Source organism: Rhinolophus sinicus, linkage group LG06 (genome assembly GCF_036562045.2).
Source record: "Rhinolophus sinicus isolate RSC01 linkage group LG06, ASM3656204v1, whole genome shotgun sequence".
NCBI classification, from domain to species: Eukaryota; Metazoa; Chordata; class Mammalia; order Chiroptera; family Rhinolophidae; genus Rhinolophus; species Rhinolophus sinicus.
Genome location: NC_133756.1, coordinates 65,657,950 through 65,682,679, shown reverse-complemented (window position 1 = coordinate 65,682,679; position 24,730 = coordinate 65,657,950). Strand labels below are relative to the sequence as shown.

At 45.8% G+C, this 24,730-nt stretch overlaps 1 protein-coding gene across 3 annotated transcripts in view; it reads right to left on the bottom strand.

The window, feature by feature from the left end:
* GFOD1 (Gfo/Idh/MocA-like oxidoreductase domain containing 1) overlaps nucleotides 1–24,730 on the bottom strand; it is a 101,055-nt gene that overhangs the window by 17,581 nt on the left and 58,744 nt on the right. The window contains exon 1 of one of the 3 annotated variants that reach the window (XM_074335210.1): nucleotides 23,156–23,176. The exons of the other annotated variants lie outside the window; for them this stretch is intronic. The gene's annotated coding sequence lies outside the window, so the exon portion shown is untranslated. Of the gene's footprint in view, nucleotides 1–23,155; nucleotides 23,177–24,730 lie in introns of those variants that run through there. 3 annotated transcript variants of the gene reach the window in all.

Below are 24,730 nucleotides of genomic sequence, written 5' to 3'. Positions count from 1 at the left end.
ATTACTCCAGCCCAGTCCACTCATTTGCCACCAGCTCTAGAAAGCCCCACCAGGAGGGAAAATCTCAAGTTATCTCCCAATATAAAGTACCTCAGGCACGTGTGTGGACATTCCTTTTAAACCTCCCTTTGTTTCTATGTTCTTTCAGTAGTTTTTACTCCATCAAAATGAAAGACTCAGTAAGGTACTCTAGGCTTTTAAAAACCTATTATTAGTCTCCTTGTTACCACAGCGATTGTGTCCCCAATTCAGGATTCCCTGTAGGCAGTGGTAATGGGAGGGCAGGGCGGGAGCCTGGGGAGCAGGGGCAGAAATGAGTACAAAGAAGGAAAGAGATGCTGAAACTGTTATGTATCCAGGAGGTGCCCAGGCTGGCCATCGGCTCCGTTAAGCATCACACCAACACGATTATCCCCATTTCTCCAGAATAGGAAGCCATAAGAAAGATCGTGATTGCCCAACATGTGCCCGATATGTGGCAGGTCCCGCCTGCAAATTCAAATCTGTGATCTCAAAGCCCTGTGTTTTCCACTTGATGTCTAGGGAATTGCTATACGTGGAAGGGTGGGAGCAGGATTAAATGACTGAGCCTCAGAGCTGCCAGATGTGCTAATAAAAGAAGTCCCAAACGCTTTGGGCCCCACTGGACCCCAGCCTTGAATTGAGAAGTGATTTGGGAAGGCAAAGGAGTGGGAGGGCAAGGTTCGTTAGTGCTTGAAAGAAGAGCTGGAAAGCAAGAAGGGCAGGTGGGAGTCTCAAAGTGGGAGAACCACAGCGGCTGTTGTCCTGAAAAGGCAGATGTCCAGTTGTTCCACATCTGTGGCAGTGACCTGGCCAGAGCAACTGAAAGAATCTTATGAGGAAGGAGAGAAACAGGCCCTTGTGGTAGCTGGGTTCCCACATATGAATAAAAGCAGCTGTGCAAGGAAGGGCTTCAGCCTTCTGCATGCAGGCACCTGCCATCTTGTCAAAAGGAACCAGGCAGCAATGGGCTTGCCACATGCTTCTCCTCTAAGAAGTGTGCCAGCAGCAAAACCCCGGCAGGTGGGGCCACACTACCCACCACCCCCGCCCCAGGGAAGCCCAGGAATGCAGATCCTTGGGGGAATAAATACCTGGGTGTGGACAAAACTTGCCCAGGAAAGGAAAGCGGACTGATGCGCCATGTTTCCTCACAAAGAAGCAATGGAGCTTCCTCCTCAGCCAGAAGCAGAGGGGGGAACAAATCAGCTGTGAGACAATCTTCAATTCAAAAGAACAGTGTTCCTCCCCACGCGGCCAGACAACAGCAATAAGCCCCTCCCACCGCCAGGAGGCAAACTAGGTTCGGGATGCCTGGATTGTCAGGATAAATAATCACCAGCAAACCATTTCCCAAAGCACTTTCATCTACATCATCTCCACAATTCATACCAATTCTGTGACAGGTGTGAGGAGTGCTGGGAAGGTGGTGATGGTGAGTAACAGAGAGGAAACCTAGAATTAGGCGTTTGTGTGTGTTTTCAGGGGCTGCCCAGCATCTGAATCCCCCGGTTACATCTGGGAAATTTCCCACCGTGTGAGTCTTAGTGGGAGGGAGAGCTTCTTGCCCCTATGGAAGCCAAGCCAGCAGCTTACTTTCCCGGCAGCCTTTTCAGCAAAGGCATGGGCACACACGTGGGTTTCGCCAACCAGGGACACCAGGTGGTACACAAGGAAGGCGGAGAGGGTGGAGAACCCATGCTGGCAGTGGGGGTGGCGACACCCCGTTTCCCACGGCTGTGGTGCAGCGATGCCAACAATGGCACCATCAAGCGGCAGGGTCTGTCCACGTCAGCAGATTCCCCGGTGGGACACGGACAGTGATTCCTGCTGCCAAACCCTTCTCTGTTCCTCGCTGTCCAAGTCTACTTCCCCAGCCTGCAGAACATCTCAGTGATGAACTAATAGCCTTTCAAAAAATTCCATTCTGCTAAAATCAGCCAGGTAGTTTCTGTTGTTGGCAATTAAAATGCTTCTCAGGGACAAGAGGTTTACAAGCTTCTGGACCCCCGTCTGAAAAGATTGATTTGGGCACTGAGGAACCACTGAGTGCCTATTAATAAAGCAGCCCAAGCCCCAGCAGGATTTATTGGAAAGGGAAGTGGAATGGGAGCTGGAGGACAGGGATTGAATTTCTGATTCCAGCATTTAGAACTGAGTGACCTAAGCTATTCGACATCCTTGAGGAAGCTTAGATCACTTATCTGTAAAATTGGAATAAAACCTGACTTAAAAAGCTGCTTTGAGGATGAAATAACATAGAGCCACTGTCCTGACACATGAAAAGTGCTCATGAATGTCTGCTGAAGTCGATAATAATCCAAACAAAACCTGCTCACATCAGCTCTCAGAGCTACAAGAATTCAAAATAAGTGGGGGAGGGGAGGGAAAGGGCAGGGAGGGTAAGTGCATAGCGGCCTGGAGGAGGGGGAGGGTAAGGTACCAAGGCTTGACATCGAAATCGGGTTTAAGTCTGGCTTTGCCACTTACTCAATGTGCAAAGACCATCTGTGACACAGGGCTGATCTCAGGCCCTGCAGCTTTGTAAGACTACTGAGAATAGGAAATCAATATTATATAGAAAGTGCGCTGGAAGGCATACGAGCCTAGTGCAAGAACAAAGTGAGTGAGATGCAGCAGCACAAACAAACAAAAACAAACAAACAATCAAGCCTAGAAAGCAAACCTACTGCAGTGCTCTCGTGAATAAAAGCAAAATGCAGAGCCCACAGGTACCAGTTGGGGTGCTGATGCACTGGGCACTGCACACCTCCCAGGCAGGGGCTTCCACAGTCATACTGTCCCAGGCGCTGGCGAGGGTGAGTCTGCAGCGCTTCCTTTTGTTTTTTGTTTGTTTGTTTTCAACAATGTGCAATCAATGCAGACTCTTTTTAAAGGAAGAAACATAGTTGGCAGCAACTCCCAGAAAACTGGGCACACGGTCTGCAGTGGCGCCAGCACCAGTTGAAAACCTGCCTGGTGATGTGAGGTGGCAGCAGCTCCATTTTACAGATGAGGAAATGGGCTAGGGGTTAAGATTCAGTACTTTCTCTCCCACTTAATACTGTGGCTCTGGAGACTGAGATAGTGACATACAGGTGATGAAGGCTCTAAGGGCACCAGCCCCTGGGGAAAGAGCCCCAGCAGGGCTGTACTGGTTCCCCGTGCATCCTGAGGATGCTCCTGCAGGGAAGGGACCCTCACTGACTCCCAGGAGAGGGCTCTGCATGGGCACAGCGTTGGAACAGGTCCCCTGAACACCTGGGTTTGCACAGGACTCGGGTGGCACCTGTGGGGGTTTGTCCAGATGTCCTAGACACATGGATGCCCTACAGGGATGCGGGATGCAGACAGAACAGGGATCAGACTCAGGCATGGTTTGCCGTCTACCGCCCTGGGGAGGGCTGTTGGGGCCCCTGAGGCAGCAGGAGTGGTCTCCCGGCTCAGTGAGCAGTTCTCCAGCCTGTAGCACCTCTGAGAGCAGAGGCAGGCCTCTGCCAAGGGGCCTCCCTGTGGCTTGTCCCCTTCCCTCTTGGCAGGGTGCCTCCACCTTAGCCCTCCTCACATTAACACCTCTTTCCTGAGTAAAGCTCGTCCGCCCCATCACATTAGATTGAAGTCTAAATGCCCACCACAGGAGTAAGAAAAATAGAACTAACATTTATTGAAGTGCTTATGGTATACCAAGCACCTGGCAAAAAGCAGTTGCATTTTTGAGTCCTCCTAATACCCCGGGAGGTCATTCATTCCCATTTCACAAACCATGAAGCCAAACCCTCAAGAGTCAATGCCCAAGATCACCCCCCAGGAAGTGGTAGAGTCAGGAATGAAACCCACACATTCTGGCTCCGCATATCTGTGGCTCATCTTAAACAATACAGTGTGATTGTAAATGCAACTTGACAGGCAGTACAACATGACTGCAAAGGAACCAAGGTATAATCGCGGATTTTCCTGTAACCTTTCATGCAATCCACAAACACTCCTTAAGGGACTAAGGGGGAAGAAATGGGAGGGGGGGGGGTGCCCCAGCTTCCACCTGAGCTTGTATTTTCCACTACTAGTTTCCATGTTTCAGAATCGTGGTCCCGAGCCTGAAGCCACAGCACCCAAGGCATCCAGGGGTCCCACAGCGAACTCACAGGGGCCACAACTGTGTATTTTAAACTTTTGTGGCAACATGGTGGTGCTGGACAGCTACTGGATGCAGGAACTACTAGCTCAAGCCAAGTTTACAGTTTTAATACTGGATTGCACTACATTCCTTTCAATAACACCCTATCTCTGTGAAGCTCGGTTTCTGTCAGTCGCTGTGATAAAAACAAAACAAACAAACAAACACAAGTTCCAGGCAAAAATCAAGGTGGGATAGGAAATGCGGCTGGTTGTGTTCTATCTGATTCCCAGGTTTGAGAAGTTGTGCAGCAGCCAACAGGCAGCCGTACCCCACTATAACTCATCCTGATTATTTAAGAATGAAATAGAAAGATTTTTATTCTTTCAATTTAGGTGTTATTTTTTTTTTCAAGTATCTGCTATGTTGTTAGGACCTAAACACTTATTACTTACTGAATGCAATTGCTAGGTCTTTCTTTTGTCCTAGGACCTCCATGAAAAATTACGGAGACACTAAGGGCGTCATGAATGGAGAATGTTTGAGAATCTCTGTTCTGCAACGTTCTGAGTACTTCCTACCCTCAGCCAGAATTACAAGTTCTTTAAAGGCAGGAGTCTTATTATACTCGTAAATACGTTGGTTTCCCCTCCACATAGTACTTGGCTTGCTGTAGTTACTTTTTAGTACTTGTTCACAATTCATGATAAAAGACTGACCCTGGCCAAGAGAAGCCCTTAAAGATCCACAGAGGTCCAGCAAGGTGTGGGTGATTACAGGGGACTACTGACACACACTCCAGCTCCCAGGTCCCACCAGCGGGGGGTCGCAGACGTGTACCACACCTTCTTGACCCTAGAGAATAAATACCATTTTCTGAGCTCTCTACTGCAAAGTAATGTAATGAACTGCCTCTTCAGGGTTTTGAATACAAATGAAGATATAGAACACAGGTATAAATTACTTCAAACTCCTCTGAAAATAGGAGGCTTCTTTAACCATGGGGTTGAGATTCTGTTTTACTTAGTCAGAATCTATTATCACGTCACTGACCTAGATAATTCTTTCCAGACTCAAAAGGCTGACCCACACCTCCAGGGCTTTCAGCATGCTGGGAGGGTCAGAGCTGATGAGCAGCGACAGAGTTCAAGTTCTAGCCCCCAGGTATCTCCCAGCTGGAACTCTCCAGCAGGAGTTGCAGTCCTGCTGACAGGGGTGGGGGTAGGGGGCACAGGTCAACTGGTTACTTAGCGACAGCTGTATCCCACTGCCAGGGGAGAGCAGAGGAGGTGTGTGTCCAGTTGATAACCAACATTCTAATCTCAGGCATGTACCAGTCTTCTGTCTGGGTATCTCAAGATAGAACCAGCAGGAGAGGATCCACCCAGTTACCTGCTCCCACACGCCTCTGGTCCTAAGAAACTGCAGATGATATCAGCAACCCAAAAATGCCACTGAAAACCATGTGAAAGCATTCACAGAAATGTTTTTAAAACTGGCAAGTGGTGATGGTGGGAACCTTTTGCAAAGACCAACCATTCTGCAGAAGCAGTGGGAGCTGTCAGGCTTGGAGGTGGGGACAAGAAGATAAAGATGTGGGGTCCAGAGAACTCATTTCCTGCATTTCTGCTAGGCTAGGAAGGGGAACAGGATCATTTTCCTGTTCTTTCAGTGCATTAAGATTAAGCATCACTGAGGTTTTGTGAGTAGAACTAGCCAAATTATCCTGCTAGCTCATTGAACATTGAGTGCCTTTTGTATGCAGGTTAATTTCTGTTGGGGGTGGAATGGGGAGAAAGATATCTAAGTATTAAATCGAGTAGAATAGGTGAGGGGTGGGTAAAGAACAACACCTAAAACATAGCTACTCAACCTCTTCAAGGGCTTAAAACCTAAAGGATGTACTGAGTGAAAGTTAAAGGATTCATAGAGTAGATAGCAATGCATAAAAAAAAAAATACACCAATAAATACTAATGCATGAGAATAAAGTCACTAACTGTGCCTTCCTCAGTCATCTCTCTGCTCCACAGAAAAAGGACTCATGTCTATGCAGCTCAGCTCTCCTCACACCCCTTCCCCTTCAAACACGAGTGTATAAGAATCTTTAACCTTGTCTTAGCAGTTACCTTAGGCCAGTGATTTTGGGCAATTAGCCTTACTTTTTCAAACAACAGCTTTGGTGTTCATGGTCCTCTGTCTCCTTTTCTTTCCAGACCCTAAAGGATCATTCCATTGAAGGCTCCAGTTCACCCAACCCCCCCCCCCTTCTTCAACACAGGCAAACACACCTACGCCGCATTTGCGCTGGACACATACCCAGGGAATCGGCAGTTGGAAAGCTGACGCAAGGTAGAGCCCCTGGCCTGACTGCAGAAAAACTTGTCCTCCTTGGGGAACACAGGGCTGTCCTCCACCATCCAAAGTCAGCAGAAGTGTCATTCACTGGCAGAAACGGCTCTCGGCAGCCACTGCCCATTCCTCCACCAGTGAGCACCAGGCTCCCACCAAGCACTTCTCCCCAAGTGCCCCTGATTCTGCTGCTCTCCTGGTGGTTTCCCACAGGCAGCATGCGCCTCCACATACACCTCTACTCTTAGAGGCTGAGTAACCAGTATACACGGGCATGAGGAACATGACAGGTTGAGGCTTTATGAGGACATGTTCCCATGTCCCAGTCCCAACACTGCCACTGTCCACTTGTCTCATCTGCCAAGTGAGGGCATTGGGCTAGCGCAGCACTTCCCAAGGTGCTTCTGAGGAACAGTAAGCCTACGTGGTGTTCATTGCTGTGCATACCCGAGAAAAAGATTCTAGGGTCTAGAAGTTTGGGAAGTGCTTGTTAAAAACGTTAAGAAATTTCCGTTCTGTGTTCCATCTCCATTCCCAGCCGAGACCTCATTCCTCACAGTCTCGGGAGAGGTTAGATCCTCCAGGGAAAACAGAAACTCACAGAAGCATGAGGCGAGACCTCATATGCTTCTGTGAGTTTCTGTTTTGATGGTTTTTAAGGCAATTTTAAGCACTCAGTTACGTAGGCACACACACAATGAATTGCATTTGCAAGCACCCTCTCCATAAGGAAAAGGTTTCTCTAACACAGTACTTCCTTGCGCTACGAATGTTTATGTGAATCTCCAAGGAATCAACAACATGGAACAACCCCCGAATTATCTGACCGTTCCCTTTTAGAGTAAAGCATGCTGATGAGAAGAGGGCCAGCAAGTGTTTGAACCAGAAGTTCTGTACGGTGCCTCCACGCATAACATGCCAGGATTTATATTCTTCATACAGTGCCTTGCTAACTAAACAGCCCATACTCATTTATTTGGGGGGTGTAGGAGCATAGAAGGGATGAGGGGCTCAGAGGGGCTCCGGTGTTAAGTCAGGCTATGTATGGTGCCACCAGCTGGTCCTCCACAGGGCCTCAAAGGAGGAGAATATGTCAGCAGCCCTACAAGCCTCAATTCAGGGAAGGTGGGGGTCTGAAAGCATTAAGAACATGTTGGAGAGCACATGCTACCTACTCTCCATCGTATGCACATCTTTAAGTTGATGAATAGAAAAGAAAGAGGTATGGTAAACTGCTCAGAAAAAAAGAATCTCAGCAACTGGACATGCAAACAACTCATTGCAAAATTCAAATAGAGGTTCTTTTGCCAACTGCTAACATATAATCAATTTTCTTAAGGTCCATACTGTGTCAATACTATGTCTTTAAAAAATGACCAAAGAGATGGTTGCCAGAGTGGAGGTGGGGGGATGGGAGATAGGTGGAAAAGGTGAAAGGGAATATAGTCAATAACAGTGATAAGTTTGCATAGTGACAGATGATTACTACAATTATCGGGGTGATTATATTGTAAGGTATAAAAAGGTTGAATTACTATATTGTACGCCTGAAACTAATTAACTAATGTAATATTGTATACCAACTATACTTAAATTAAAAATAAATAGATAAAATACCCTTAAAAAACCCTAAATAAATGTCTAATGCCCTTTCACAATCTCTTACTATTAATCTTTTCCAAACATTCACAGACACAGACACACATACACACACACACACCTTCCATTGCTATTGCCCATTGTACGGCATTTGACACTTTCATGCCTCAGCCATGATTTACCTCTCCCACGGGATTCTCTACTTTCCCTCTGCTAATTCCTCAAGTTCAAACACATTCAGCCTCACCAGGCACTTCCCCACCCTCATACCTTTGCTCCCCTTCCTCCCTAGTCCCCACTATATCAACCCCCAACCCCAAGGTCCAGCTTAAGTTTCCTCTCCTTTGAGACATCTTTCCCGAGGACCCCAAGCCTCGGGTATCTCTCCTTCTGTAATACTTGCTGCCTGAGTCAATCATAACTTTCTGAGCCTTTATTATACATAACATCTGGAATTCTTAGTCATATTTTCATGTGTAATATTGAAGCTGCCAACCACCTGTGAACTCTTTAACTGTGAGCAAGTTTCCCCAAACATTCTGGGCTTCCGTTTATTTTTGGTTTATAAAAAATCGGTATAACAATAGTGTCTAGCTCAAAAGGTTGTTATGAGAATTAAATGAGGTTATTCATGTAAGCTACTTAGTACAGTACCTGGACTAGTAAGTACTTAATAAGTGCTAGCTATCATTAACCGGATGGTGAAACCCTTTAGGCCAGTCAGGAACCTTATCCATTTCTTGGTGTCCGCCAATGGCCTGGAACAATGACCATCTTCAATCAATTTTTGCTGCTTGAAATTAACCCAAAAATGGAAAAAGGAAAGAGTCCAGAGGAGGGAAAGATGAAAGAACACTTAATTCTGGTTTTCAAGGATACATATAAAGGGTTATTTTTATAAAGTCTGGTGAACATTAGATTTTTTGTTTCCTGGAAGGCAGAAGATGAGAAATGGACTTGAATTCCAACAATGTTAGCTGGAACTTCCTGCTGATGCTAGGAGAGCTGCAGTGGAGAAAACTGACAAAGGACACAGATAGAATAGTCAACCCAAGGACTGATCAAAGCTCTACCACTTATTTGGACAAGTACTCTGCCTCAGTTTCTTCATCTGTAAAATGGAATCATAAGAGAATCAACTTCATTGGAGAGTTGGGAGAACCATGTTAAGAGCTTAACAGAGTCTGGAATGTAGTAAATGCTCCATAAATACTGATGATGGTCATGATGTTATTGTATCAGTGGATGTTGTGGAGTTTGTTTCTTTAAGATGGTCGATAAACAATTACTTTTAACAGTTAGTGAACAGGTCTGCCCATGGCATGTCAGGGAACTACTCAAGGTCTTAAAATTTGTTAGGCCAGATACCACACTGGTGGGGCAAAACAACTCTGCTGGCCACTGTATGCAGCCCACATCTTGCTCCATTAAGAATTTCTCCTTCTGGTCAATGTGTTTTTCCTCTCCTCTCAGATAATTGACTCCTGCCATTTCATATTGTGGGAAAAGAAGTAGCAGATAGGGGGGATAGATAAGAACAAAGAAGTCATGGAGTTTTCCAGGGAAGACAAGAAGTGAGAAGTGACAGAGGCTTTCTGTGGTCGTGCTCTGGGGCTCACCATCCTTGTGGAAGCCTTTCCTCCATGGGTCAGTCCCATGGGACCCTGCAATAGCACAGCTCCATCCGAGGTGGAGCAATGAGGTCCCACAAAAATAGTCTCCTCCCTCTCTTATTTATCTGGAATATGGTGACACCAAAATTATTGAAGTATTTCTCTTTTTTTATAATGCCAACCAGTGCTTGAGTTTCAAACTTTAAAAAAAAATATTGTTTCAAAACAACTTTCTTTTGGGGGGAGAGGAAGTCATTACTTATTGTTAATTTGGACTCTACAAAATAGTACATTATTTTCCCTGGTCAATTTTTTTCTTTTACTGAGCAATTTCTTAAAGAAATAATTTACATGTACTTTGCTAGCTAGCTAACTGATAAACAGATATGTAGCCTGTTTCTCTTTAATTGTCATTAAGTATTATCTTTTTCACGATTTTATATACATTTTGTATTTCACACAATACATGAGAAAGCTCTTTACACACAATATGGAAAGTTAGACAGAAAAGGCAAGGTGCAGACAACATGCATGGTATAGAAAGAAGAGCACAAATGTTTATTTGCTTGTATTTATGTAAAATATATCTGGAAGGGAACACTTATAACCAATGACATTGGTTGTTTCTAAGCAGGAAAGTCGGTGGCTCAGGGTGAGGGATGGTGCTTTGGGGTGGGGGTCAGTGTACCTGTCTTTGAATTTTGAACCAGGTGGCTACATTACCAATTCAAAAACGAATCATTGAAATGATAATTTTTATTCAAAAAGGAATAAATAACCCTCAGAATGTCCTTTGGATGGAGGTGGTGGCTGATGTTTCAGGAGGGAGAGGGAGGTTCAACAAGGAACGGTCAACCCAGCAGCATGACGGCCATGGCCCTCTGCCAAGGGGCACTGGCTATGTGATAACAAGCCTATAAATCACTGGACAAAACTCATATATCACGGCCTTGTCTCTGATAGGGGAATCTTGATTTTCCTTTCTTGTAATACAAGAGATAAATGAATTATCCAGAAATGTAGATATTGTCATGTCACAGGCTGGTTGGCTTAAAAGTTGGACAGACGCCAGACCTGCCCCTTAGTAGCTATGCAAACTCAGATGACAGTGTTCACCTCCCATGGCTTGAGCTTCCGCATCAGTAAAATGTGGACAGTAAGATCCTGATGGGGGAGTAACGGTAACTTACGTAAAGTGACCAGCTGCCAGTACTCATCCACAACCTTAGCCCCTTCCACTTGAGATAAGCAGCCCAGAAGCCACCAGAGGGGGACGCTTCATGAACTCCCTGGTCTTTGCTCCTCTCACCAAAAAAACCTTCCTTGGCATCAACACCAGCCACTCCCACCCCCACCCAAGTTAGTTCTCAGCCACCAGCAAAGACAGCAGGCTTGCATTACCCCAACTAGGGGGCCAGGAAGATGGTGGCAAGGATTTTTTCTGCCACTCTTAACCTCCCCTCCCCAAATTCTGAGGCAGCCTTCTCTATCTCCAAAGAACAGGCCTTCTGCCTGTTATTCAAGGAATAATATGTTCTCTTAACTGTGATATTTTGGGTCTTTTTGGCAGGAGGTGGGATGGGCAGGAGTGGAAATAACTCACAAATGTTCTCTGAACAAGGAACCAGTAAAGTACAGACATCTGGCCCCAGGGATGTCACTGTAAACCGACTAACACTAATTGCTTTCACGTCTGCTCCCATTTCTGGTGGAAATAAAATGCCTCTCTAGCTGATGGAAAATGAAACAGCCGTTTGATGTTTGTTTACCACATTACATAAGAGCTCTCTGTATGCCACTCCTCCCCCCAAGCCCCCACCCTGAAACCCTTTGAAGGACATCTTGCACAAAGCTTGCAAGGTCTCCACACGTACAGGGTAACCAGGCTCAGAAAGGCCACCTGCATTCCCGCTAGGGCTGCGATCTCCTTAATCCCAGACTAAATAGATGGGAGAAGGCAGACAGAAGAAAGAGAGACAGAAAAGGGCAGGAATCCTATTTGTTTTCAATTCATGCTTCTAGGAATATTTTGGATTTCCTTACTTAACACTGAGTACAAAGATCTGAACTTCTACTTGTAAATTCAGTTTCACTGCCAAAGAGAAAACACAGGTCCAGCTGAAACTGGGGTTTAAGAAAGTGGACTCTCAACCCATTTGGGCCTAAAACAGTTGTTGTTTAAAATGATTTCCAGAAGCTCACTGGGAAGCCTTCTTTGACAGTTATTCTAGTTGGCTGCCTGTGTTTGTCCCAGTGTTATGATTTATTGTACAATGTAGTAGCAAGTACCTTGTCTATCTCCCCAGTGACCATTGGCAGGACTGTATCTTACACACCACTCTATCTGTGTTAGTGCCTAGCACAGGTCTCAGCAAATCATAGGTGTAGCACAGACCCCTGGCCGTCCCTCCCCTCACCCTACTGGTTCTAGTAAAACAACCATTCATTTTTAGCTGGACCCATGGTTGCCAAGAATAAAAACTACGTTTCCCAATCTCCCTTGCAATTAAATATGGTCATGTGACTAAGTTCTGGCCAATAGAAGATGATGGAAGTGATGTATAAATTTCCCGTGGTGCAATTCTCCATTTTCCCCCTTCTTGTGTGAATTCTGATGGGGCTGAGGCCACATTGGGCTATGTAGTCAAAGATAATACCCTAGGGATGGTGTAGCAACAAGACAGAGGACCCTGGATCCTAGACACTGTGGCGCTGCCAGACTGCTTTCAGAGGGACTGATATGCGAGAAAGAAATTCTTATTTTGGATCCAAGTTATAGTAGCTGAAATTATATGCTTAAGATTTATTTGTTAAAGAGAAGAAAGGACCCCTTAAAATGGATCATGCCACTATAATAGTTATTTTATGTGTCTACTTGACTGGGCCACCAGGTGCTCAGACATGAGGTCAAACACTATGCTGGATGTATCTGGGAGGGTGTTTCTGGGCGAGATTAACATTTGAATAGTTACACTGAGTAAAGCAGATTGTCTTCCTGAATGCGATTGGGCCTCATCTAATCAATTGAAGACCTGAATAGAACAAAAAAGCTGAGTAAAAGGGAATTCCTCCGGCCTTTGCTGGGATATCAGTCTTTGACTACCTTTGGACTCAAACTAAAATATCGACTTTTCTTGAGTCTTAAGCCTGCTGGCTTTTACACTAGAACTTACACCATTGGCTCTCCTGGTTCTCAGGCCTTTGGACTTGGACTGGAACTACACCATTGGCTCCCGGGGGTTTCCAACTTGCCAACTGCAGATCTTGGGACTTCTCAGTTTCTATAATTGTGTGACCCAATTCCTTACAATAAATCTCCTCTTTTATTCTTGGCAACTGTAGGTCCAGCTAAATGTTAATGGTTCTGTTACTAGAGAAGAAGGGGGAGAGGTGATTAGGGGGAGGAGAGGGACAGCCAGTGGTCTGTGCTACACCTGTGATTTGCCAAGACCTGTACTAGGCACTGGAGAAACAGTGGTGTGTAAGATGCAGTCCTGCCGACAGTCGGTGAGGAGATAGATAAAAGGCAGTGTGTAATCACACCATTATATATATATATAATATTTCATATATATAATATTTCATATATATAATATTATGTATTATATACATGGAACATTAAATATATAAAATTATATATAAAGATGATATATATAAAATATTATATATATATAATATTATATATAATATATACTATATAAATATATATATATATATAATACACACACAAACACCAGGGGTGCCAAATAATTGTATACACATATAAAGAGATGTTAACACTGGTCACCATTATTCAAGCAGTAGTTCGCTGTGATCAGAAGTGTCTGGATGTTAATGGTAACCACTTTGAGCACCTTTCATAATTGCAGATGTCAAACGTGACTTAAACGTGACTTGTATTCATCTTTCATTATCAGTACATATTGAGTATTACAATTTTAATAGTTTTTTTCCCTTCTTAAAATGTGTATACTTTTTTTGGTACCCCCAATATATATATATTCATACATATCTCCTATTGGTTCTGTTTCTCTGGAGAACCCTGACTAATACACCCACAATTTGGATTTCATTCTGGAGAGCCTGCCTCCGATTCTTCCTGCCTCTCTTATTGATGAAGAATCTTCCATCCCTAACTAGACTATATGCTCCTGGGTCACAGAGGTTCATCTTCTCCGTCTACTTCTTTTGTCTTCACCTCCCTCTATATGCTGCTGATTCTAGGGCTGGACAGAGAGCAGCACTCCTTGACCAGACTGACTTTGCCACTAGAATAAAGGATCATACTGAAAAAAAAGCCTTTTGCTATGTCTCTTTGGAGTGCCTTTGAAACACTCTGTTACAGGGGCTGAGGAAATTGTCCAAGATGGCCAAGTTAAAAGGGCTTATCTTGTAGTCAAAACCGTCTTCAAAGCAGAGCTTATTTTTTGTATAAATACCCTCTGTGTAGTCATGAGGGTCTACATAGTCAGCTTTGGGGAAAATTAAGATCTAACGGGGCTCAGAGGACCAGCTATTACAACAGGATTTAGTCTCAGATGGTTTTTTCCTGAGTCACTCTGTTTCATCAGGAGAGAACTGCAAACACAAACGCTTTGTTTACCGTCGATGGTGATGAAATAAATAGGCTGACTCCAACTTGACCACCTCCCTCATACTCACCTAACCAACTCTCCAAGATTGCTCAACCAAAGCGCAAAAGTTTGCAGGATATCTCTTCTTGGGTCAGCTCCCAAAGGATGAGAGCACTTGGCTTTGCTCCTTGAAAAACTGTGATCTAGAGAAGTTATGTGAGAAATGTGCCCTTCTCTATCAAATACTGCAGGAGAAAATGGTCAAGAGCCCGTCCCAGCAGGATCTCTCTTCCATGTGGAAAATGTTTTTGAACCAACACGTTCTCTCTCTAGCTCAGGAAGTAGCTGCCTGATCAGAACACAATTGAACATGACCTTGGGCCTCGGCTGTGGCTAGCAAAGGTTAATTGCCTTTCCTTCTTAGGGCAAGTCCCAGTTCCAATTGTCTCACTTTGCCTAATTAAATTTTCTGCGCAATATATCAAGTGCCTTATCTTGGGCAGTGAGGCCAAAGCCTCCCCTTGTTCCTCCCTGTGGTTTTAAGTGGAAGGGTGATAAGGGGCACATTTCGTTTTAGAAAACAGCATTAATTGGGAAGAGAAAGTACTTTTTCTAGCGGTGGCTGCTTTTCCAGTAAAAATTTGTATTTGCCTGTGAAGACCTCTCCATGTGACTTGGCAAGGATTAAAAAAAAAAAAAAACAAGCAGCTGTGTAAAGGAGCTCAGGTGAACAATTTAGGACCTAAAGGGAAGTAGGCCAGTGGGTCGAAATAAAATCCAGCCACAAGCAAACAAAAGATTTAATAAATAGGAGATAACCTGATGCACGCAGTTCTTGGGCCCTCTACCCTCAGGGCTTTCATGGCCAGTGATGCTCTATGCTCACCTGGTCAACCGCTCTGTTAAGAGAATAGTTGGGCTGATATATTTGTTTACTTATATATTTTGAACTGACTTTATTGGTTTTTGGAGAAATGACACATATTACTTTTCTTTTTTTTTTTTTAATTAACTCAGAAAAACCGGAAGAGGAAAATGAAACTAAATCCTACCACCCATGTAGAATTCATCAAGTTAGATGACTGTAATCCAGGTCCATCTTTATGTACATATACAGCTAGGGCAATGGATAGATTTGATTTCTAGGTAGAAATAGGGAGTTTTTAAAGGGAGTTTACCACATACTATTTTTAATAAAAAGGATTCCATTATTTGAACTTAGCAGATAAGAAACTGAAAGGAAACGAATCTGCTGAATTTCTGAAAAGATACAGATTTTCAGTCTGGCAGGACTCTGAAGGCAGGGTGAGCATCCAAGTCCGGCTGAGGTAAACAACATCACAAAATCGGGTAACGTAGGGAAATAAAACCCAAGCCCTAAGTGATTTGAAAATGTTTTCTTTGGCACTCTGGAGATGTGGCTTCAGTTGAGATAAGGGTAGCCAGTTGTACTCAGTGTTCTAAGAGCTCAGGGCCCTGCCTCTGACAATGAACCTGACTCTGCCTGTGTCTGGATAGATTACCATGTTTCCCCAAAAATAAGGCCAGGTCTTATATTAATTTTTGCTCCAAAAGACACATTAGGGCTTAGTATGTTCAGGGCATGCCATCCTGAAAAGTCAAGCTAGGGCTTATTTTCTGGTTAGGTCTTATTTTCAGGGAAACACGGTATCTGACCTTTTAAGAAGGGGGCATCTACCTAGCAGTGGATAAATCCTGACGACAACAATGAAAGTGGAAAGAAGGGTGCGAGTCACCTGGTGTGCTGGCAGGAGGAAAGTGGGGAATAATTAGTGTCAGTGGACTCCCGGGATAAACCAATGGAGGTCTGACCAGTTTGGATCAAGAAGAAAGAGAGAAACAAGGGAAAAGGAGGAAAGTGGGAGAAAAATACATGTTTCACATGTCTTGACATTGAGAACCAAAACCTTACCTAGCCCCCAAACCCACCCCTCACCCTCTGCCTCAGCCAACTAAGGCCACATAATCAACCAGCCACACAGCAAAACAGTTTAACTTCAAGGAGACAGTGGGAAATGCTTAATTTACCAGGACCTCCTACCTAATTGCATGGTAAAGTCTTAAACTCTCAGTAGGAAGAGCCCAGGGACCTACAAACAGCCAAGTATGTAGATAGTCCCATAAACTGTCAGGGTGTCACCCCACGGTCAGAAGGACGGAGGTGCAACAGAAGGAAGGCTCCAGGCAAAGGGACACCTTGGATCAGAGAAACCAGCTGTGAAAACAGTGGCTTCAAGTGTGACAGAATCAAACCCACGGCTCCGGGGCCTGTCCTCTGTTGAGGGATGCCCCACAGAAACATCAGCTGTCCATCTTTATCCAGTTCTAATTTGTGGCCTGTTTTCCTCAGATGCACTAACAAAGCGTCACCGGGAGGACCTCCTTCCCACACAGAAAGGTCAGCGGCTGGCCACACAGATGAAAGAAGGCGTCTCATTCCAGTGTGATACGAGCCAGTCATGAGTGTGAGGCAGCATCTCGGTATTTTCTTCTCTTCGAGGAACCGAGATTATGCCTTTTCCTGGCCTGGGCAATGACACCATTTCCAGTGAGAAGCTTGGGTAGAGCCTTTGCTTCAGAGGCTGAGAGCATGCGTTGTAGACTCAGAATGCCCAATGCAAGTTCTAGCCCTGCCGCTTTTCAGCTATTGGAGTCAAAGAACTCAAGTTCTCTGTGCCTCTGTTTCCGCATCTGTATGAGGGAAATACTAGTAGCTACCTTAGAACTAGTGCAGGAATCAGAGGAGATGGTCCACACAGTGCTGAGAACAGTTCTAATACATAGTAAGAGCCATGACGGGCATTACTCCCACTGATGGGCTGAATTGTGTCCCCCCAAATTCATACGTTGAAGTCCTGACCCCCAATACCTCAGAACGTGACCACATTTGGAGACAGGAACTTTAAAGTGATAATTATGATAAAAGGGTTCATGAGCGTGGGCCATAAGAAAAGACACTGGGACACAGACAAGCACAGAGGAAGACCAGGTGAGGAGAGAGGGAGAAGGCAGCCAGCTACAAGCCACGGAGAGAGGCCTCAGAAGAAACCAGCTCTGCCAATACCTTCATCTCAGACTTTTAGCCTCCAGGACTGTGAGGAAATGAATTCTGTTGTTTGAGTCCCCCAGTCTGTGGTACTTTGTTATGGCAGCCCTAGCAGACTAATACACATAAAGCTTGACTGTTATGTTAACAGAGCTTATTTTAGACAGTTTGAACCAGAGTGGAAGCAGAGCCAGTGTCACATCTAACCGCTAACATCAGTTATAAAATATTCAAATTATTTTTAACATCCGCCCCCTGCCCACACTGTTAGTCTCATCCCCAGTGGTGCCAACTCCTGGGTGGGAGAATCAGCCTTTGGCTACAGACATCAGCAAGAATGTGTTGGCTTTCTGCCCCCCTCATCTTGCCTTCTCTTCGGGGATACGTGGTTCCATGCTCTGTGTGCTCTGAGCAGCACCCCCTCCTTCCTTCAATGCATGAAAGTTGCGATGACCGAGTATAGTCAAGGGGTAAAGGGGCTCCATCACCAGGTCCTCATCCAAGAAGCCCTTTGGGATGCTGTCTGCTTCAGAGAGTAGATATGTCTGAGGGCGCTGACAGGGTGCTCTGACAGTAAGCATACTCACTCTTTGCTCAGCATGGCTCAGTTTTTCAAGGGGTCTCCATGGCATTCACTGTCCACACAAGAAGCCCAGAGAAATCTGAACTTGGAAAGAAGTTGGACGAGAACCTCAAGGAGACCCAGGCCAATGGCCACTCGCTTGGCCTTGTCATTGAGTTAGCCTTTGCCAACATGTTCCCCGGAATGTCTTCCCCCAAAAGTGTGTCACTTTTACCTGACGTTCTCTCTTTTGTAAGTTTGCTGGCCACACAATGTGGTAGAGCATTTGCCCATGGTGCCCTGACCCTTTCACACTCTCTTGGGTAAGGGAGGAAGGAGCAGAGGTGACCTATCAGTCTTAAAATCTGCCTGGGGACAGGCACCATGAGGGGTAGGTCACCTCTTGCTAGAAGTTGCTTAGCTTGCCAATGGCCTCCATTCTCTCTCCTGACACAAAGGCACCTTAGCACAGCTAGGGTTGGCATACACCATGACAAGTAATAAGCGTGTATTCCTTGTCCAAGGGTAATCAAAAGAAGAGGTCTGATCCAAGAAAAACCAAAAAAATCTTTTCCGATGGAAAGTGGCATTCAGCTCCAGAAAGGCAGGGAGCTCCCAGCTGGCTGTTATTTAGCTCTTTACACTCTCCTCATCCAAGGTAAGCCAAGGGTTAGGCAAGTTGAAAGAATGTCTGAGCATTCTTTGTCCAAAATGGGAAAAAAGTAAAAAAGAAAGCACCACTCTGAAGCAGGTATTGCCCCCTTCCCTCCAAGGCTGCACCAGCCACCGCCCCCTGACCCAGCCTGTGTTCTTTCTCAAACCAGCAAGTGTGCAAATCAACTCGCAGCAAAATGAAATGGAAACAACCTGGCAGATCAGACCCCAAGGCTCTGCCAAGCAAACCAGGTTCAATCTCAGAGCTCAGTTTGGTTCTATTTTTTGAACAGATTACTGAGAATAGCCCTCACCTCAGAAATGATACAGCACAAAGATGCCTGATATAAAGAGGCCAATATAAAATGTATAAGATGACCAAGCCCCTGAAACACTCCCAGAAATCAGGTTCTGGAGTGTACAGGTGGTTTTTCTCTGCTTGACAGTTGCCAAATCAAAGCACATTTGTTCTGCAGAGATAAGGCTTGGTGATACTGGTCTAATGCAAGTTTTATCTACCTGTAGAAGGCTGCCACTTTAAAGAAGGCTACTCTGTCCCCTAGTTGGGCTATGTGGCATTGAACAACTTCTGAGCACCCACTCCGGAGAAACTGGAAAAAAACAAGCATGGGCCCTGTTCATAAACATCTTGCAATCCAGATGGGGTGAAAAGATATGCATATCTGGAAATGACTCAAGATGGCAGTACGGTCACACTGGATGGAATGCCAGACTGTGTGACTCAAGGATCTGTGCTGTAAGAATTCCGAGAGTGCCAGAGTCGGCCAGCAAATCCAACCCACTGAACAAAACTAGCCAGCAAAGACTTAAGAGGCCAAGAGCTGAGCTGCTTGTCCTAAATAGGGAGGGTGGTGCATCTGGTAGCTTGGGTTCTCACGGCTGCCTCTGGCAAGACACGCTGCCTAGCACACAGTTGAAGAGAACAAGTCCAAGAGTCACTCTTCCTGGGTTCAATTCACTACCACTTGCTAGGTCTGTGACGCTGGGCCCCTCATATGATGTTTCTGTGCATCCCCAGCCCCATCTGGAAAACAAGAGACCTAAAGAGTACCAACACCATTGGGTTGTTATAGAAAGAGCTTCGGCACAGTGCCTGGCACATAGAAAGTACGTGATGAATGTTAGCTGTTATTTTCACGGGCCTGAGTTTCTAAAGGGTTCCCCTCGGTTAATAGCAGAAATTAGGAAATTCAGTCTGAGTCAAAAGACAGATTAGGCAGAAGAAAGTAATTTTAATTTTAAACAAGATTTTCTTGGGTGAAGGAGGGGGAGGCCCTAGATTCCTGTGAATATGGTGTTAGTCAGAAGAGGCTGTAACTCAAAGTAAAGGCCATTGGAACCCCAGCTACTACAGCGGCCAGGAAGAGAATGAGGCCAGCTGTTCTGCAGACAATCAGTGGCTGCAGCGCCCAAGCAGGGAACAGAAATTGGTCCTGAAGAGAAAGTGCATCAGTGATGATGTCCCAGAATACCTAGCGGCAGGCAACACGCCCAACTATCTGCTAAAAGGAATCACTCTTCACCCTTCACTGCTTAGATTCAGATTATTCCCCAGCACCGTCGCCCTTTTTAGTGAGAAGACTTAAAATATTCCTCAGAGACTAGACCCAAGGGCCCAACTTTTCTCACGTTCTCTTAAAATCGGTCCCCTCCCCTCTCCTACCTTTTCCAGACCTTGAATGTACAGGTCTCCTCATGAGACACTTCTAGAACATGAACATACGTGACTCTGGGAAACAGGCCCTTTCTTCAGTGTGCCACCCTTCCTCCACTGAGCCCCCTCAACACTGACACCCCTCTGAGGGAGGGCATTATCTTTATTGAAATGAACCCAGTACTGTTGAGTCACCCACATCCACCGAAGCTCCGAGCACAAAACAAAGTTCTCAGAAAGTGGATGCTACTGGCTTTGGTGCAGCCTCAAGGGTCGCTGCAGATCTCAGATGCTCTCCCACACCTCCTCTTTCTTCAAGGTGAGGCGTCTGTCCATGTCCTAGATCCGAGGGGGATTTGGCTCAATCTCCACAGGGCATCAAATAACAGACCAACCCGCTGTGGGTTTGGATTCAATAGCTGGGCCAATTGACCTATTTCATGGCTCATTTCCTCAATCAGATGAATATCTGTTTTGAACTGTAGAGACGGCTAAATGAGATAATGAACACAAAGCATGTAGTGTGGTGTTTGGCACACGATGGACATTCTGCTAACCAATCATTAGCATTATTATCTATTATTATCTATACGGCTATTATGATTAGCAGCCGGTTTTCTGTTCATTCCTTCAACAAACATTGACCATGTTTTTCTAGCATCAGCCATGTGCCAGGCACGCAATGGTAAAAGACAGCCATAGTCCCGGCCCTCATGCAATTTAGGGTCTAGTGAGAGAGACAGCCAATAAATAAGTCATCAGAGAGAGACATCATTGCAGGTGGTGGAAGAGCTATGAAGGAATCAAATGGAGTTTGTGACAGAGAATAATAAGAGTGAACTTACTTTAGATAGAGTAGTCAGGGAAGGCCTCACCGAAGTGACATTTAAGCTAAAACCTTAAGGACGAGAAGAAACTAACCAGGTGGAGAGGAGAGGCAGGGCACTTTGAGGAGAAGGAACAGCATGTGTGAAGGCCCTGGGGTGGGCAGAAGCTTCATGGGTCCAAGAAAAGAAAGAAAGTCAGCGTGGCTGGTGTTCCCTCTCAAAAGGGAAAGTGTCATTGGGTGACGTGGGAGAGTTGGGCAGGGGCTAGAGCTGTGGTCCCGGGGAGGGCATTTGTTTTCTATCCCAGCGTGATGGGGAGTCTCTGAAATGTTTAAATGAGAAAACGTTACCTCATATACATGCAGCATGCTTTCTTCAATTATTCACAATGAACACCCTCTATCTACCCCTTATTGAGCACTCACTATGTGCCAGGCTCTGCACTAAGAATTTTACACACGTTATGCAAGCGTGACATAGCAGTGATGGACTAGGGTGATGGCAATGGGGCCAGAGAGAAGGGGACAGATTCGAGAAGCATATATGAGATTAGAGGGTGGTAAGGCTTTGATGATAGAACAAATGGGGCCCAGGGAAGAACGCAGCTTAGACATTGCCACTGGCTTCTCAAACTATTCCATATCGTCATCCTAAGTCACAATGATCATTTAACCGAAGAACAAAATTAAATCAATTAGTGAATTCCTTTTTAAAGAACCTACTATAAACACTGCACTTTGACAGACAGTGTACTCACAAGCACAAGGAAAGTGGCTTGGTGCTCTGGAGTATTCTAGCCCTCCATGCCTGGGGGTGTCTTTACCTCCATGCCTGTCTTTACCTACTTCCAATGGCTGAGTCTAGAAATAGTTCCCAAAAGAACCTGACAACTGCTGACTGATCCCATTGTCAGCTCCAAGAGCAAAGCCAGAGAACTAACCTCAAAACCCAAAGTACTAGTGCTGTTTACCCATGCAGCAGCGCTGCAGTACAGAGTGTCACCCCGCATGGAGGGGCTCCTATGGCGTCACACAGCCGGTCCGACAAAGCCCCAGAACAATGGCAGGCTCCAAACAGCCACAGAGCTGAGCCTGGGACAGCTTTTCACAAATGCAGCAGGAAAAGAATTGCCGGAACCTGGGTTCTTTCACCCACATCATGAGTAACACTGTCAGCTGCCACATCATCACTGAAACAATAATGCATGTTTGGATTGGGAGCCTGCTGGGAAATGGTTAAGTTGAAAGAGTGTAATCCACCCCTCAGTGTAGAGCACACACACTCGTTTCAGTAAGAATGCATTCTGGAAAACAACGTACGCAGCAGCCATACAGAGAAAGGGAAAACAAAGTGAGAGCAGAAAGGGACTTTCTAAAGGTGAATCCTCCGCTCTGCCATCCTCCTGCCTGGGAGAACATGTCAACTAGTAGGTAAGAAGAGAGAAAGGTGTCAGGCTTACCTGACCTGGCTTCAGCCTGGACTAAAGCTGCCATGTCATTTTTGGAAGCCAGCCACTTGCTTACTCAGTAAAACTTTACACCAAAGCCACTGCAGGGGACAGGCAAGGTTACAAATCATAACAAAACAGGGAATGGAGCAAAACAAACGTAATAGTGAAAAAAAGAAGGCTGGAACAAGAGAAAACAGCCATCTCTTGGATGGGTAGTTATCCTTCTCTCATTAATTTCTCTTCTGAGATGCAAAAATCCAAGCCAGACACACAGTCTGGTTGACACACAGCTAATCAAATTGGGTCCTTTTGCAGAATATGCAGCCACCTGAGATGATTCTGCTTGCATGGAGCAAGATTTATTTCCTTAACCCTGCCTTCGATCTTGCTTATCTTTCCTTTCACAGAACGAGTCAAGTCATACAGCCTCTGATATCTTGAAAATAATAAATGTGGAGGCCCTAAATGGAGGCACACAGCAGCCTGTCCTACATTCAGACCTGGGCCACCACGTGCAGGAACCTCTCTCCTAAAGCCCAGAGCACTGGCTTCATCGTTCACCTCTGCTCCTTATTTCTTATTCATACTCAGAGCTGTAAGATGTTAGACCTGAGAGGCGTTTTATGAACCAAGCTGTCTAGGACTCACGTTAAAGACGAAGAAGCAGTTCCAGCGAGGATGAATGCTCGCAGGCACACATCTGGCAGAGCTGGAATGAAAACCACGGTCTCCTGAGCACGGGTCTCGCAAAGGCCTTCCTGTTACACTGGGAAATGTTTCTCAGCCTCTTTTACTACTGTTATCAATAATGCAAAGCCCTAGAAGGAAGTCAAACAGGTGTTAAAGCTGACAGACATTCACAATGCATCCTGATAATTGTCTGTTCCATGTTTCCCGGTCGGACCATGTAGCAGGGGAGCTCCAGCAGGTGGTTCCTGGTGTTGTGTTTTTTCCTTAAGTTCCCAGACGCTGCAGAAGGCTTGGCACGGAGGAAAAGAAACAGATGGTTGTAGCTCAAGTTCAAGTTGCCATGTTGGACTGCCACTGCATTTCCTTTGGAAGACTTATTTTCAACTTGGAGAGAAAAATTCATGCCAATTTGAGGGGTGAGCCTCTTTCCAAAAGGACATGGATGCAGGGATTATTAAAAACTGTGAGGCTTGGAAGTCAAGATTCCAAAGAGGGAACAGACTATTTTAGAAGTTCCCAGTCTTCCCTAGGAGAGGGAAAGATGCCAGAGAGCTGCCCAGGCGTCCACCGAGCAGAGCTCTCCTGCTAAGGGACTGAGTGAAGGAAATGACAGCTGACCTCTCTCCAACATGTACTCCCAAACAGCCACTCCTCACTGCCCGCTGCTGCCACCTTCTCCCACCTGGATGGGGCAGTAGCAGCTCATCTCCCTGCTTCTAACCCTGCCGATGGCTACACCAGAGCCAGAGGCAGCCTCTTAAAACAGGACATCAGACATATTGTTCCCCTGCTATCAACCCTCCAAGGGTTTTGCAGTCCATTTGACAGAATCCTGAGTCCTTACTGTGGTGTCCAGGGCCACCCACGATGCCTCCTCCTCTGACTCTTCCCCTCCTCATTCCCGCCTGCCCACGGCCTCCTCACTGTCACAGGACACGCCAAACACCCTCCCACTCATTTCATGCTTGCTGCTGCTTCCTGGAACATTCATCCTGTGACTCTCCCCAAACATTCACATGTCTTGCTCCCTCACTTCCTTCAAATCTCTACTGAATTATCAAGTGATCAAATTCTCAATGACCCCAGGGAAGCCAGCACCTCCCTCACCCCACCTGCCCCATCACTCTTTACCCCTTCTGTGTTCCACTCCTGGACATTGTATGTATTGCCAGCTGAGGGGGCTGCAGTCCTTCCTTTAGTGTTTCTCTTCCCCCACTGGAAGATGTGTGCGCTCCACGTGGCAGGGCTTGGCACAGACAGAAGACGCTCAATACACACTTGTTGGCTAGCGGGGGACTGAACCTATGTCTTTAAACTAGGTCTGGATGGAGAAAACACAGCTGGGCCTCTGGTCTCCTCGTGTACATGAATTTGTTTCCAAATATATATCCTCCCATCTGTCCACGGAGTCCTTCTAAAGGGTGACAGCTAAGCCCCAGGGCATGCCACACGGAGGCCTGGAAGGGAGACCGTGGGAGAGGGCACAGCAGGCAACCTCCAGAGGGAGAGGGCCTCCTACTGCTCAGGTCCCGT